Raw genomic sequence first — 15,722 nt, 5'->3', positions numbered from 1 at the left:
ACGACACGGGGTCTTTTGTTTATCGTAGAATAAAACACTGCAGGGAGGATAAACCACCATGGGTTGCGCTCCTCATGGTTTATTCTCACTGCAGTGTTTTATTCTACGATAAACATCCACTCATCGTTTATTTCTTAAGTAATAGCTATTCTTGGTATGTTTATTGTGTTAATAGCTACTCGTGGTAGTGCGTTGTGGAATTAGCTAATCGTGGTATGTATATTGTGTTAATAGCTACTCGTGGTAGTGCGTTGTTGAATTGGCTACTCGTGGTATGTATATTGTGTTGTTTGTGGTATAGCTTCGCAGGTGTTGTTGTTGTTGTTGTCTATACAGCTTGTTGTATTAGTGTTGTATCTGTAACTGTTTCGATGTCACAAGGACACAAATATAGCGAAACACCGCACGCACACACACACACACACACACACACACACACACACACACACACACACACACACACACACACACACACATACCGATCAAAATATTATGTGGTCTGGGCCAAAAACGAAAGAATATATTTGAGTGAGGGTGTTTCATGGGTGGCCAGTCACCCACCCATATAACACCCATTCCACAGTCGGCTGAGTTAATTTTGTTTTGAAAGAGCAGCCGACCAGCCAAATGGTTTAACCGGTAAGCACAACTCAAGAGTAGCCATCATCAAAGACGTATATATCTATATATGTCTTTGCCATCACAAATATTTCACTCATGAAACGTTGGAACACCCTGCAGCCGGCGTGACCTTTCAATCAAACAAGGATTTGCTGAAGTAGCACATAGAATGTCTAGGCACATTAATTCTTTAAGATATATGACATACGTCGACATACATTTGTCAACATTTCGGGTTTTAACGAGGGCGTACTTCACGGGAGTCCTACCATATGTAACGTAAAGTGAGTAGGGGACGAAGAATGTTCACTTCTATCTTTCAGCTTAAAACAGATTTTTTCGCACTTGAGACTTGTTCACATGAATCACCACGCCTGAAATACTTATTTTAGGCGTGTTACTGTGGTGAAATTCGTGATTTTCAGTGATCGTAATGTTGGGAGATGACAAACAGTTCTTATGATCAAAAGTGTCCAAAAATCTGGAAAACTAATTGACAAAAGGAGAAAGCTGACTGCTTCGCAACTGAGCTCATGCAAAGTTTCATATTCGGTACTGTAGCAGAAGTATTGCTAAAATGTGAGTAAAATACCGAGAATCTTTTCATATTTCCCACATTTACATATTAGCGAACAGATTGACCTATAGTTTGTTTTTACGCCGCTTTAAAAATCATTTCAGTTACATCACGGCCTGTCGGTTTGATGTTGGAGGAAGAACCGATGTGTTGCATGTCTTAGACGTTTAAGCTAGGGTATGGTGCCGACAAAACATAGAAACATAATCAGGGCGAATCTGGTACGCCTAAGGGACGTAACTCTGCACATCGAATTGCGTTGCCTCAGACGACTGCCCCCGACCACCACCCCAATACCACCCCCGTGCCCTTTTACTCCCAGAAGAAAGCTGTTCTGCCATATCGCTGTTTCCTCACTATTTTATGTTTATACGCCGTGATATGACTACAAGGTTATTCCATGCAGCGTTAAACCAAACACATACACACTTAATAACGCAAGCGCATGTTTTCACTAATCAGACCGCCTCCGTTAGTCTGTCATACATACCCGGAAACATATACATAGAATATAGCCAATGCAAGTCTATAATATTTGGCAAGTCTAGATTACTGCAGTATCAGGAAAATGAAAAGGGTCTCTGGGCTTCTTTTTATTACACTTTATTGCTATTATTTAACTGGGTTTTTTCTTCTGAACATATGTTCATTTCACAGAATAGATGTTTAATTTGCCCCCGTGGTCTAGTGGTAGAGCCTCTGCTTGGAGAGCTGAAGGTCGGGGGTTCGATCCCCGATCGTGCCATACCCAAAGACGTTAAAAGATGGTACTTGTTGCTACCCTGCCTGGTGCTCGGCATTAAGGGGCTAAAAAAGACTAGTCAGCTTGGAGTCAGTATTCTGAGCCTGAGTGGGGTATTCCGGTTAAACTGCGACATAATATCTCACTGGGCTAGCACTATAAAATCGGCATTAGTCCGAATTAGATAAAAGCAGACACACACACGCAATAGACACCTCAACAGACAGTTTTAGCATTTAAAAACTATTATATAACACTTATACAATTAATTCCCACATTGTAAATGTGCGTTAACATTATAAAAAGCGAGTTAAAGACCAAAATGACAGGGGCGTTATACGACGAAATGATAACAATCAGGCCCCTCGCGTACAGTGGAAGAACGGTGGAGAAATGTGAGCATCGACCTGATATGACCCCCCACTTCCGACAAACAAGACTCACTCTAGCTCTGTGCACGGTCAACTGTGTAAGTTACCCTCACCCTCTTATAGCACACTCCCCCATTTTTACCCCCCCTCCAACCACCCCATGCTCTCCTCCTCCACGGTGCATTCCTCGCATCATATGCAAAACCCGTCTGAATGCATTCCAGGTGACCAGTTCGGATGGTGGTCTCCACACTGCAGAGGTATATACACAAAAAGACAAACATACGAAAATGTCGTCTGCTATTCCGTTGTGTCATGACTCGCCTGTTCTCCAACTTGGAGGGAAAACGCTGTATCTTTTACATCGGTTATTGACAGGCTTTTCCCACAAATGAGACACTGATGAAAAAAGGTTTTGTAAAACAAATAAAAGTTTATCCCCTCAGGGCTACAAAGTTCCCCTGCTTCGTGCAACTTGATACGACCACGAAACATCGTCTGCTCAACTGCGCGCGAACCTCTCGCGAACCACGAGCTCTTTAACTCGACTATCGAATATCGTCTGCTCCTCGCTTCCAAGCCTCACTCAGTCTGAGCGGTGCTCGTGTGAGGATCTTCAACTGAATTCACTGAGATTTAAGGATGGTCCAAGCTCTTTAGAATTGAATCGTCCAAGCTTCGTGATACCGTGAAGGTAGGACATCTTTCTCCAGCTCTCACGCCACACAACAATACATACATTTTCAACCCAAGTTTTTTTATGCATTAAAACAAAACACTAGCCTATGTAAATTTTGATAGCTTGTCTTTTAACTTTCGTATTCAATACTTTTGCAGCACGCCCTCTGTTATTCTGTACAAGTGTGTATTTAACTACATCTCACTGTATCTATGCAATGTTTACCTACTTTGAAAACGAAATGTACCTTTCAATAATGCAGAGTTTGTTCAGTAAAATGCTTAAAGCGTCGTTAACCTTGTACAGGGACTTAACGAAGATTTACGACATAACTGTGGTGGGTTAGACATTGTGCAGTTAGGCGGTTACCCCTGATGAAAATGACTCGTCAAGTTAGACAAGGTTCACGAATGCATTGACTCTGTGTGTAAGTAACACGACATAGTTTCAGCTAAAGTTCAAACATTTTGTGCAGGCGCGCGCATGTGCACTTACAATATTGACAGATTATGCAAAATTGCTTTCGCAATGTTTGCGACAGTAGTACTGTGTATCTTTCAGACACAGAAATGAATCCCTTCTAAACACATAACTTCCACAGTTCTACAATCGATAACAGGTGTCCCCTGTGTAATTAGCCTCCGAAGTTGGATATTTCGGATAACCCAACTTTATCAAACACATCACATACCATTAACAGCATAACATATGTTTATTATTTTTTCTTGTTCATATCTTTATTTCAGGTTTAAATGTTGCCACCAGGTTCAAACGTGTATAATAAGAAGATACTTCAAAAATAACATTAACGTTTTGATATTTTTCGTGATACAGTGGTGATCACGTGTTACGTCCACCTAAGCATGTGCCCCTCGTCACTGTGGATGCGTGTACTAACCGTGATAGGTGCGATTTAAGTTTCTAATTACGGCGGGTTAGCTTTTGATGGATGTCCAAAATAATAAAATTCGGAGACATACCACATCGCTCGGCATTCTAGCGGAACGAAAATACGACTCTTCCGCGAATCCGTAGATTAAATCTTTATGTATCATAATATCTGTATTTTAACACGCCACCCCTTAAAAAACCTGTTTCAATATAATTTTAGATTAAATCTCCTTTTGGAATATGAAAGTATTCAACGATGGGTTACTTTGATACGGATAGTTTGTGTTATTTTTCTCTACACGAATTGCTCTAGTACTGACATGGTCGACAGAGGGAGACAAGGGGATATGCTTTGCCCTATCCCTTTCTTTCATTCAATCACACATTTGTTGCATGTGTGGGTATCACATTCAAAATACGTACTGGACTACCCCGTATCAAGATTAATCTTGACACGTAGTAGGTGTAAAGAATGTATGGTATCTTTATTTGGATGCTTACCACCGAACATTTCTGAAAAAACATGTTGACTTTGCTATGTATCAGGTACAGAAACTTGCTGGACTTGCCAGGCTGGAATGACTGGATGGAGATGAACAGATAGGCTGGGGAGTAGAGAAGGGGCGGTTGTAATTAAGGGACAATATTAAGTTTCGGTAGGAGATCTTTAAGAGTCAGGTAAACTTGAGAGGATGGATGGATCTGAACTGAGATCTAGCTTTGAACAAGAGAAGTGGAGGTTTAAGTTATGGGAAATCAGTGATTAAGTAAAGGTTTAAGTAGAGCTAGGAGGTGTGCGTATATGTTCCTATATATATAACACAAATGACATAAATGTACAGACATAGATATTGTAAAATTCCCCTTGAGGAGGACTTGAATCATGTTTATTTATTCTGCTTGTCAGCTCGTTTTCTTCAGAGTGTCCCACGTCTCAATTCGCGCTAGATATGAATATTTATTTATGCACATTATTGAAAATAATGATGAGGGTTACCCGTTTTTCAATGACAGTACACCGTGAGCCTTAAAAATGACTGCTTGTGCATTGGTTGTGTTGCAAGGAAACCCTATTAATTCAAACGAATTGAAAAGTTTTATCATGAATGGGTGTATCTATATGTGGTGTATTTGAACAGCGCCTTGAAATGTTGCGGTCAGTAAGTATAGAAATAAGTTCTGTAACGTTGGACAGTATTAATTCGGTTTTGAAAATGAATCTTCAAAGGTCGCCCAATTCGTGTTGGTTAATATTTAAAGTTGAAGGATGTGAGACATACTTGTCAAAGGCTTTACAGGTATGATCATAATGGCGGAATACACCATGTAGACCCACAATGCATTGCATACCGTGCACAAAGTGCAGTGATTGTTTACATGGATTAGGCGGTCGGTCCCAGTTTGAACAAGAAACGCATTCAGAGAATGTCTTTTATTTTGGACGTGGGATATTTCTTGTGCAGCCACGTTTAAATAGGGAAAGCTCTCAGCGTCTTGACTCAGGGAACAGGTTGTTCGAAACGATGCATGTATTTTTAAAAACATGTGACTTGTGTATCCTTTTGTCTTAAAGAATTGAGGAAAATAGTTCACCTAACATGCATTTAAAAGATGTTCCCTGTAAGAGGGTAATGACTGAAGCGACAATTTGTTGTTCTAAAATATTTAGGTCCGTGATTAAACCAAACATTACGAACTATTTACTTCTGCTGACTTTCTCTCAACGCCTTAGTTTACTTCAATGGGTTTTTTTCTGAGACACCCAACACCTCTAGCCGTCGCTTGGTTTAAACACTCTAGCATTTGAGGAGTTAAAAATTGCAGTCTACCCCTGTGTCATCTGTATACGATACGAATTAACAAATATTTACATAAAAATATGAACCTCGCGTGTAACACGTATATCCCAGCATCTACAATAGATCACACCCCATTTTACGCAGCATTCGCCGATGTTTAGTAAACATTACCACATATCTAAGATTTTTTTCACTTGCGATGTTTAGTTAACAAAAACAGTAACGGCTGTGTCTACAGCCAGCACGAAGAACATCTTGCAATAAGTGACCATTCCAGGTATTTTCGTGCGTGCTAAAAGGAAGTTTTAGCACAGAAACCTCCTCTTTGCAGCCCCAATTTTGAATGCCCTCACATATAAGGCAACAATTAAAGGTCTTAAAATACAATGTTATTCTTGTGTTGGATTTGCGCAAACTGTTGTGGCCTGTTGACATACATAACGGTCGGCGCCCCGCTTAATCCTGCGACGTGTCTTGGTCGTCATTGACGCGAGATCCTACTAATTAAAATGGGGAAGGTATTTTCGCTTCACTATTTGAAGAGATATGTCCTTGTCTATTTGAATTCAGTGTGTGCCGATTACATTAGAGATCCCATAGCATTGTATCAAGGAGCATGGACCTTATCTAGGATGTTTTTTTTTTATGTGGGCGTATCTCGTCATTATACTGTATATCTTGTGACGGCTATTTGTTGTAGGTCATGTAAAGGTTCACCCAGACGCAGTTTTAATTCATTTTTTCACAGTATGTATTTGTGATCCCCTAAGCAGCCATTACTGCCTTTAAAGGCCTTGACCACGGTTGCGTTTACGTTTCATATCGAAAAGACTTGAAGTAGTCTGAAGGCGTTGTTGATAAATTACACGATAGCAAACAACATTAAAGCTGTCTTGTGAAAAAATACTCTCTTTATCAGTTGAGATTATTGAGAAAGATATTCTCGCATTATTATCAGTAGCACAGCTAAAGAACTCTGTTCTCACTGTAACGTTAAAACGTGTATACATGAAGAGGCTGGCCGGCGCCCTAGATACCATTTAAAACCATGAAAATGTCATATTTGGCAAACTTCAATGAGCATGATCTGTATAGGTATGATGTATTGGTATTTACGTTATATATTTGATGAACAGCTTTTTGTCAAGGTGCGCTTTTGAAGGGTATGTTAAACGTCGTTCCATATACTTTCACGCCAGGATTAGTGGGCAAGCGGCCTTGTGACATCTCGAAAAAAGTTATTTTCCTTGGATATATACACATGGTTATTTTTTCTTGCTGCAAATCATGTCATCGCATGTGTGAACCCACAAAGTGAATTAAGGTCCTGAAGCGTTCAGACTATCAAAGTGAGAAAACTTTATAGACCGATGCAACATAAGTCTTTGAAGTAATTAATATGAAGGAGTAATTAGAATGATTGAAAAAAAGAAGATTAAATTTAAACATTCGGAGCGATTATCACTTTAGTACAAATTGCGTTTCAATTATAATATAATCACATAATCTTTTACACTGGTATACTTGAAACATGTGAATGTCCTCAAAGAATATTTCATAATTACGTTTTTAACGTCAGCATTTTTCACTAAAAGTGTCGATCACATGACGTCCTCATCTGCCGAGTCAGCGGTTTTACTAGCGTAAAGCAGTTTCCCATTTAAATATGTTTTGTAAGGGGAGCGTTCGTTATCCGTGGAAGCCCAGGGTTAGTGAACTGGGGACATTAGGAACCATATCCAGCTTCGTCAGATTAACGACCTTATCCAGTGTTTTCTCGGCAGTCTGGCTGTTGTCAAATCAACAGATGTCTAATCACATTTTGATGTTTCCCGTGTCACAGGACCAGGTGTTTTTCATGCATATAAAAACCCACTCGCCCCTTTTTTTTTCGCCGAACAAGGGGTACAAATATTTTTCTCCATATGCATCTGGTTTTGTCGAGGTTTAAATTCCATTTCTGTTTGTCAAACTATCTACATATGTGTTCACTTAAAAGTTTGCAGTCGAAAAGTAACAAATATGTCAGTTATGGTTTTGTGTCAACTGAAATGCTACGTTAACGTGGCTGGAAATCTGAGGATATGTCCTACCATTTCTGGAAATAACAGTGTCCCTGACAAGACCAAATATCGGCGAAGTAAGGCTGAAGTGAATTATGAAAAATAGAGGAGCTGAATGATTATCGAACACTACTAATGGTTCTATAAATGTGATATATCATCATTAGCAGGTCATTGTATGGTAATGTGGGCTGTGTATAGTCCTGTCTTGTCGTGCATTGCTATGGAGTTGTGCTGTGATGATGTGTGGACGAGTCCATCACTTGACTGGATGTCTTAAGCTGGAGTAAAACAAACGAGGGACACGCCTGTTCCTTGAACATATCATTCAAAGCACTTGATGCATACACAGAAGTCTACGGGAACAAATTTCCCCTTATCCGCCCCAACCAACCCCGCTACCATGAACAGGAGCTTGTGCGAGTCCACGTACACCAACCAACCACCTGACAACTACGAGCACAACAGATATTGGTGTGTAGCTGCCGTGACGTAGCTCGCGCCGCTTCTGTCGACCGATCACTGCGTTGGTGGACTTGATGCGTTTACGAATTTGCAAGTTTAGCAAAAAAAAAAAACGGTTTAACAGTTGGCTGACATTCCAAGTATGTCCCCAGAGTCACGACACGGGCTGGCGAGCGCACCAGACACTACTGCAGCGCTCAAGCCCCCTGTCGGAGACTGCATTTAGCTTAGTCTTTTTCTCCAGCCCAATTCTCTGCGAGTTTATGTATGTATCGTGAGCACTTAATCATGCTTTTGTAGAAATGAAACCTAATGATGGCCACTTCTTTACTGTTCCCTTACAACGGTTTGGGACGTTTTCCTACCAGTAATTCACGAATAACAGATGGTGACTAGACGACCAGCGATATGAACTTTTTTGTTTACTTTTATTTATAACCCATATCATTTTCTAAATGTTGTCCATGAATTTCTCAAAAGAAAGCTTAACATGTTTGTAGTTCGTGTTTCTTTGTGTACTAAAAATAACTTGGTACTGGATTATTATCCGCTTAATATGAAACTGCTGATAACTTTTTATTATAACTGAAACTACCCTTGTAAAGGTTTATCCAAATGTCTTATCTTATTTTCCCAAACAACGAATAAGGATAAAAAACACCCATTCTTACTTGTCCTGAGTTCCGCTTCCAGGTGGATAACAATGCTTTCCCGACAGGAAATGTGCTGATACAACTCTCGCGAGAGTTGACCTGCGTACGTGATATCACACGTTACGCTAGCGCAGAGGTTATCAAACAGTATTTAAAAAAACTCAACCTCGACTCGTTGTTTAAGCGGAAATACCTTATACATATATGAAAGCTATTATTCATAACAGAAATCGCGTGTCACCCAAAATAATGGCTCATAGGCAAACTCCATCAATTCAACAATTTCCATTTGATGAAATCGCATTATTCGTCACTTCGCTGCAGGATTTGATGTGTTTGCACTGTTATATTTTTAACTATTACTCTGCGTTTACAAGAGCTTTCCGGTTACATCCGGGTCTCGTTGCACGCAGCTGTGAGCGCTCTCCTACGAAAACAACCTCCATTTTTACTTTCGGATACAAATATTTGCTTTATTTCATTTAACTTCGCGCGTCCTAATACATTAAAAGCAATAAATTTGAGCCGACTTGAACAAACATGGGTGACACAGTCTCACGGAGGTTTCACAAAAAGATTTCCTTGCGAATGAGATTTTAAACGGAGTTTCTCATCATCATTAACACCAGTCAGTCCACATCGACATTTAAAATGATTTACCTCGGGTGAGGCTTTGCATGGTTTGTCCTACTGAAATATTTCAGACGATTACGTGAGTCTTCGAGGAGGAAATGCACATGATCGAGACAAGCAAATATCCTGAATGTTTCGACAGATGAAAATAAACATTTCCTCTTTGTGGATATTTTGTGGTATTACAATTTTGACATTGTACATTTACATGGTCACTGTATGTCCAAAATTACATTTGTCACTCTTTATAATATGATATATATCTCACATAAAATATGACTAGAATTGCCCTTATAAGCTTTCACTGAGGAAGCCTCCTATCCCACTTAAGCACATTTGTTTGCACAATGTCTTACTTCCATGAACATGGTGCTTAATTTTATCGTAAGTGGATTCGGCATTTTGTTTAAATATGTAGTTGAAAATACACTTTGATACAAACCAACGGAGATCAAATCAGATGTGACTATGATTGTACTCGCGATCAATTGTTGCCTTTATTTAGACATTGTGTTTTAGCGTGCATTAAACCGAGGTATTAATCATAAATATATTGTATGGAGGAAAGATCTCTGGTAAAATTTATATGAATTCAAGTGGGTATCAGAAAACAGAAAATGGTAAAACTATTATGAATACAAAATATATATGAATGAACATATGAGTAATACAGATTCATAAGGCAGTGGGGATAACACTTCTTGAGTCCAACACATTCGATTATGGAGACCGCCTCCGTGGTCTAGTGGAAAAGCGCCCGCTTCGAGAGCGGAAGGTCTTGGGTTCGATCCCCGGCCGCGTCATACCAAAATACATTAAAAGATGTACTTGTTGTTACCCTGTCTGGTGCTCGGCTAAAACAAGGACTGGTCGACTCGGAGTCAGTATTCTGTGTCTGAGTGGGATATTCATGTTAAACTGCGGCATGGTATCTCAGTGTGCTTGCACTATAAATCGGCATCGGTCCGGACCAGTACGTCGCTACACAAGTGCATTAATATTGGAGGCGACGTTAAACCCCATTTCACCCAACCTCACCGTTTATGGACATAACCAAAACCGACGCAGTTTTCAATGGCAACCATATTTCATGTATTTATTGTTGTGGTTTATGGGAGGTTGGTATATGATTGCCCTTAATGTCTGGTATCCCCACCCAGTGAGATCCCACTGAGGGAGTATCGGATATAGAGATACGCTTTCAAAACGCTTGCAGGTATGCCTTGTGTTGAGAGATCCCAACCTGCTTCAAAAATCCTGTCATTTTTATGGCCACATATGATTGAGATACTGTTTCATATCACCTGTGTTGATTTCTGGTCTACTTCCACATGTTGTTCTACGTTACTGAGAAATGTTTCAGGCATGGTTAGATTTTTCCTCTTCGAAGCAGCCATTTGGCATGCATGTGCAGTCCGATTGGCATGACGCGTATTTTTGTAACGGCTTGGCCTCTCTTTGAACTCAGGAATGATGCATGGTCGTCTGTTGACCTCCACGAATAGACTGACCTTGTCACATCAACATGGAAACACCGCTGGAATAGTTTATTAGTTGTCTGTGCATACAGCGTGCATATGCTAACATACATCACTCCATGGTTCGACAGCTGGTTCTTTAGACAGTGCTTGCTTGCATATTCAGGTACACATGTACGCATTGTGGTTAGGATCCTTTCGTTTTTTAGGTAATTTTGTTGCCAACGGGTTCAAGTGGACGTCCAAGGTTCAATCCTATATAAGTATGATGCTGGACCGTGGTACCTCCGTTGAAATTTTGTTACAAGTGGCATTATTCTTAATTCACAACACAAATAAATCAATGAGGCAACGTTAAAAAAGTATTGTTACTTGGTGTACGGTAGTTGTTGTGGTTGAGTTCACTTCAGGTGTCACAGTGCTTACCAACTAAACATCCTCCAAATAACTCACAACTATACATTCTATCTTCCAAACGATCAGCATCTTTTTAAGGTGAGAGCGAGTCACCTAACATTGCAAATTATGCATCCATAACTTGATATCAAGGTGAGTTTTTATATGTCGTTTATCATGACAACAAATCAACGATATGATCTATTGTTGAGAGTTATCGGCCTTGTTACACAGATGACCTTGTTATCGAGGTCATCAGCCATTTTCGATTCGATTCGTTGAGTTGGACGACAGGAGTGGATGTGTTTTCTGCAGTTTCAGTGTGAGGATCTAGACACGCTTTACTGACTTAATCTATAGATCAGGCTCCCGTTGTTCATATCTGATCCTAGCGCCATTAATGTTAAAGCTTTATCGCCTGTTAATGCCTCAGGTTATATACTGGACTACTGTCTGCTGAAATCAAAGGATAATAATGGAAACTTGTATGTGAATGCGTACCTCTTTACATTTATTTTCTCACCTTTTCATCCATCTATTTATAAAGATCATAGTGAAGGTAAGAAAGCATCTATATAAACAGGCCTTACATAGGTTTTCGGAATAAAATTCAGTCACACGCTTGGGGTGGTAAGAGAGAATCATGCAAGTGACAACAGGAGTATACATATATATTAAAAGGATTAATGTACATGAGTTCCATAGTTATCGGTTATCACAGTCGTCATGGTATCAGAGCTATCGTGTCAGAATAATCAGAACAAATGCGTCACCACAGTTATCAGACGTTTCAGATTTTCTGAATATTTCATTATCGGGAACAAAATTACGATTAAGGTAAATGAAATCATCTATGCTCATATAAAATATGGATTGAGTATTTTAGCATTGAATAAAAAAACCCAGGTACGTACAATGATGAAATGTGACTTTTTACGATTTCATGATTTTGATGATGTAGTCTGGTGAGATGGTGCAAAAGCCAGGTGTATGTAGCGCTAGAAATACTTTAAGTTTTTGGAGACCGATCCCGTATCACGTCTCTTTTAGATTGACTTTGATGTCTGTAACTGGGTCATCCGGGTCAAAGGTCGCAGATGCTGTCTGCTTGTCGGTAGAGTTTGCCAACAGCATCATACAACAACGTCGTACATCAAACAAGGGGTTGAGATGTTAACACAGCTCCCTACAGGGTTGTAAGGTCGGCTGCGCTTGATACAGAGGTTGTTTGAAAACTATTTTGTCCGTTACTTACGAACTCGTCCTTCCGGTCTCATGTGGCGGAGCATATTAAGTATACAATCATGTCGATTTGACACGAATGTTATTCAGATTAGAAAAGCAGTCTGCGATCTCAGTAATTAACCAACAGATGGATACATTTCTTTTCGAAACATATTACGTATGGGAACTATTGGCTTTGGAGTGAATCGTTATGTGTCCAGAACGTAAAAAAACACACACCCTTTTTATTTCATCGAGGGAAGACCTGAATGCCATTCAGGTTGCACCGGGTGTCTGTTCTAATGAGCGCTTTTATCGTGTTTATTATATGTGTGCCGTATAGGACCTGAGCCTTTGTTCTACGTATGAAACGCCGAAAGGTGGGTCATGGTTAAGAAACAATTTATGTATTATTTCGGTGTAAAATTTCATTGACAGACGTATAGTGGCCCACTGTTTCACCACCACCACCGCCGCCGCCCGATATCTCCACTCAATAACACTACCATCCTGCACTATATCAACTCTAGACCACCCCTCCGCACCACCATGCCACATCGTCACCCAACGGCCCCGCCCCACACTATCACCACACACCACCACCCATAAATACCATACCACCACCCATACCATCATGTGTCCCATATCAACAATCCACACTACCTCCACACTACCACACGCCACGCCACGCCACGCCACGCCAAATTATGCAAATTAAATGTGTTTTCACTTTGTGTCAATATATAGAAATCACATAAGATAGAATTATCAGCTTTCACACCTCACCATGACGTCACTAGAGATACTGGTGGGTTTGCTTTTGTTTCATTTTCAAAAGGAAATGGAGCGTTTAAGATATCTAAACTGCCATTTATTACACGTGAAATTAAATCCGCCACTGTCATCCATTCTTACAAATCGTCCATGTGTATATATCAGCCATTAGCACATATCAAACATTTGACAATTCTATTAATACTTTCATACCTACATATTCCGTCTGACATGTGAAGATCAGGGTCAGAATAGGTCTCCAACAACCCATGCAAATCGCAAGAGGCAACTAACTGGACTTGGTTAGTGCAAGTCATCGAATCCAAACTGCGAGGATCGATGCTCATGACAGCAATCACTGGATTGTATGATCCAGACTCGATTATTTACATACCGCCGTCATTTACCTGGCATATTGCTGAGTGCGGCGTTAAACAACAAACAAAACAAAACATATTTCGTCCATTGTAAGACTTTGATAGAGTCAGCAATGCGATCACCTCATGGTCTATTCAGCTCATGTTTCTAATTAAAGTGATAGCACATCGATACGTGGTCCATTCATGCCCTACATCTGTCACGTGGCTCGAGATGAATGAAGCGTCACCTGTGTGTCGGGATTTGAGCCTCGCTGTGAACGCGGTCACTAACCTTGTTCATTTTAGGAACAAAAACACTCTTTCAATAGTTCACGTGATCTCGGGTTTCAACAGACTTACAACGATATGTTAACCCGTCTTGAGATCCACACAGGTGAGTGGTCAAATGTACAGTTTGCTCTTCTTCAAATATACAGGGGTACTGATCCAGATAATCAGAAAGTACCGCGGCTATTACCAGAATTGCAAATAAATTGTCGTCTCTAAAATGCACTAAAGGGATACGTGAAAATTACATCCCCGGTTTCACAATGATGGTCCTTGGTATCAGTGTTGTTAGGTTTTTTGTAAGCATTTATGCGACTTGTAGTATACTGTTACGAAAGGTTTCCGCCAAGGTGATCTCTCTTCAGCTGCATTATTCACGGGAATGCGCGGGCATGATGATGTAGAGAAGATTTTTTTAATATTCTTTGTTACAAAACGCTTGTTTCAACTTTCAACTTTAACGTAATTGAGTCGAAAGCCATTCAGCCATTCGTCCAACCGGAGCCAAATGTCACTATCTATGCTATTTCTATGATGGATTTGGAATTATAAAATAAACAACTCCAACAAAAAAGTTAAGAAACGTAACTGTTAACGTTTTAAAGAATATTTGATTGGATATAGAATCCCATATCAGAACGTAAAGAAATATTACTGTTCAAGTATTGAACAACCAGCACATCCAAATAAGCTGACGAACAAAGCAACCTTGACCGTTCTACACAAATATACTCTTCAAAAAAGGTAGAGGATACTCGGAAAATAATTTACAATTTCTAAAACTCCAAGATATTAGTTTCTGGTAATAGTTGTATGATGATAATGAACGAATTGGGAAATAGATAAAAAGTAAAGGTTTGCAGCAGTTTAATTCGCCGTTTGAGCTCGAGTTCTGGTTTCGGACCCCTTACTCTTGTCGTTGACCTAGGACGTCCTAAACGTGGTCGAGCGTCATTATTCTTGGGTTTGTTGGTACCTATTCCATAGTCTGCTAATCACAGACTGTGAAAAATGAAAGGTATTGACCAATGCACGCTGACTTCTGCCAGTTTCCAGCATGTCAATAGCCCGTAGTTTTTGCAGACGCCTCATTAAATCTTTTTGTTTCTTTGTTGTTTAACGCCGCACGCAGAAATGTTCCAGCTATATGACAGCAGTCTGTACCTTTTCGAGCCTGGACCAGACAATCCAGTGATTGACATCACGAGCATCGATCTACGCAAGCATCAACCAAGTCACCGAGCCTGACCACACAATTTCGTTAGTCGCCTCTTACACTCATGGTTTGCTAAAGACACATTCTAACAGGGGTGAACGAAATCAAGGAAATCACAACTACATGATAAGCAGAATCAGTAAGATTGACAGAAATTACGGTACTCAGAGATTAATCGACCCTTCTTGAGAGTGTGAAAATGAGGAATAGCACAATACGGCGCAAACAATAAGATGTGTTTTGGTGTTAAATTGTACAGAGAAAAATGTTCTTTATTTGGGTGTTTGCCGTCAACTCTTTGTTCTTAAACTGGTATTAACATGTATGTCATTATTCCCTACTTTCTTTTATTAATTGCATGTTAACGTACCCTGAAATCAATCACAGGTTTGTCTGGCCCACAGTCGATATTTTTTACCGGCCGCCATGATAGGAGTTCGAACATTGCTGACTGTGGCATGAAACAACAAACTAATAAAAATGAAATCTTATA

At 40.0% G+C, this 15,722-nt stretch overlaps 1 protein-coding gene across 1 annotated transcript in view; it reads left to right on the top strand.

The window, feature by feature from the left end:
• The first annotated feature begins 2,885 nt into the window (after positions 1-2,885).
• The window catches only part of LOC139465989 (uncharacterized), a 232,491-nt gene continuing 219,654 nt past the window's right edge, over positions 2,886-15,722 (top strand). The window contains exon 1 of the mRNA XM_071248005.1: positions 2,886-3,005. The gene's annotated coding sequence lies outside the window, so the exon portion shown is untranslated. The remainder of the gene's footprint in view (positions 3,006-15,722) is intronic.

Source organism: Haliotis cracherodii, unplaced genomic scaffold (genome assembly GCF_022045235.1).
Source record: "Haliotis cracherodii isolate W230 unplaced genomic scaffold, xgHalCrac1.p SCAF_18, whole genome shotgun sequence".
Classification (NCBI taxonomy): Eukaryota; Metazoa; Mollusca; class Gastropoda; order Lepetellida; family Haliotidae; genus Haliotis; species Haliotis cracherodii.
This window is presented reverse-complemented; position numbering and strand designations above follow the sequence as displayed.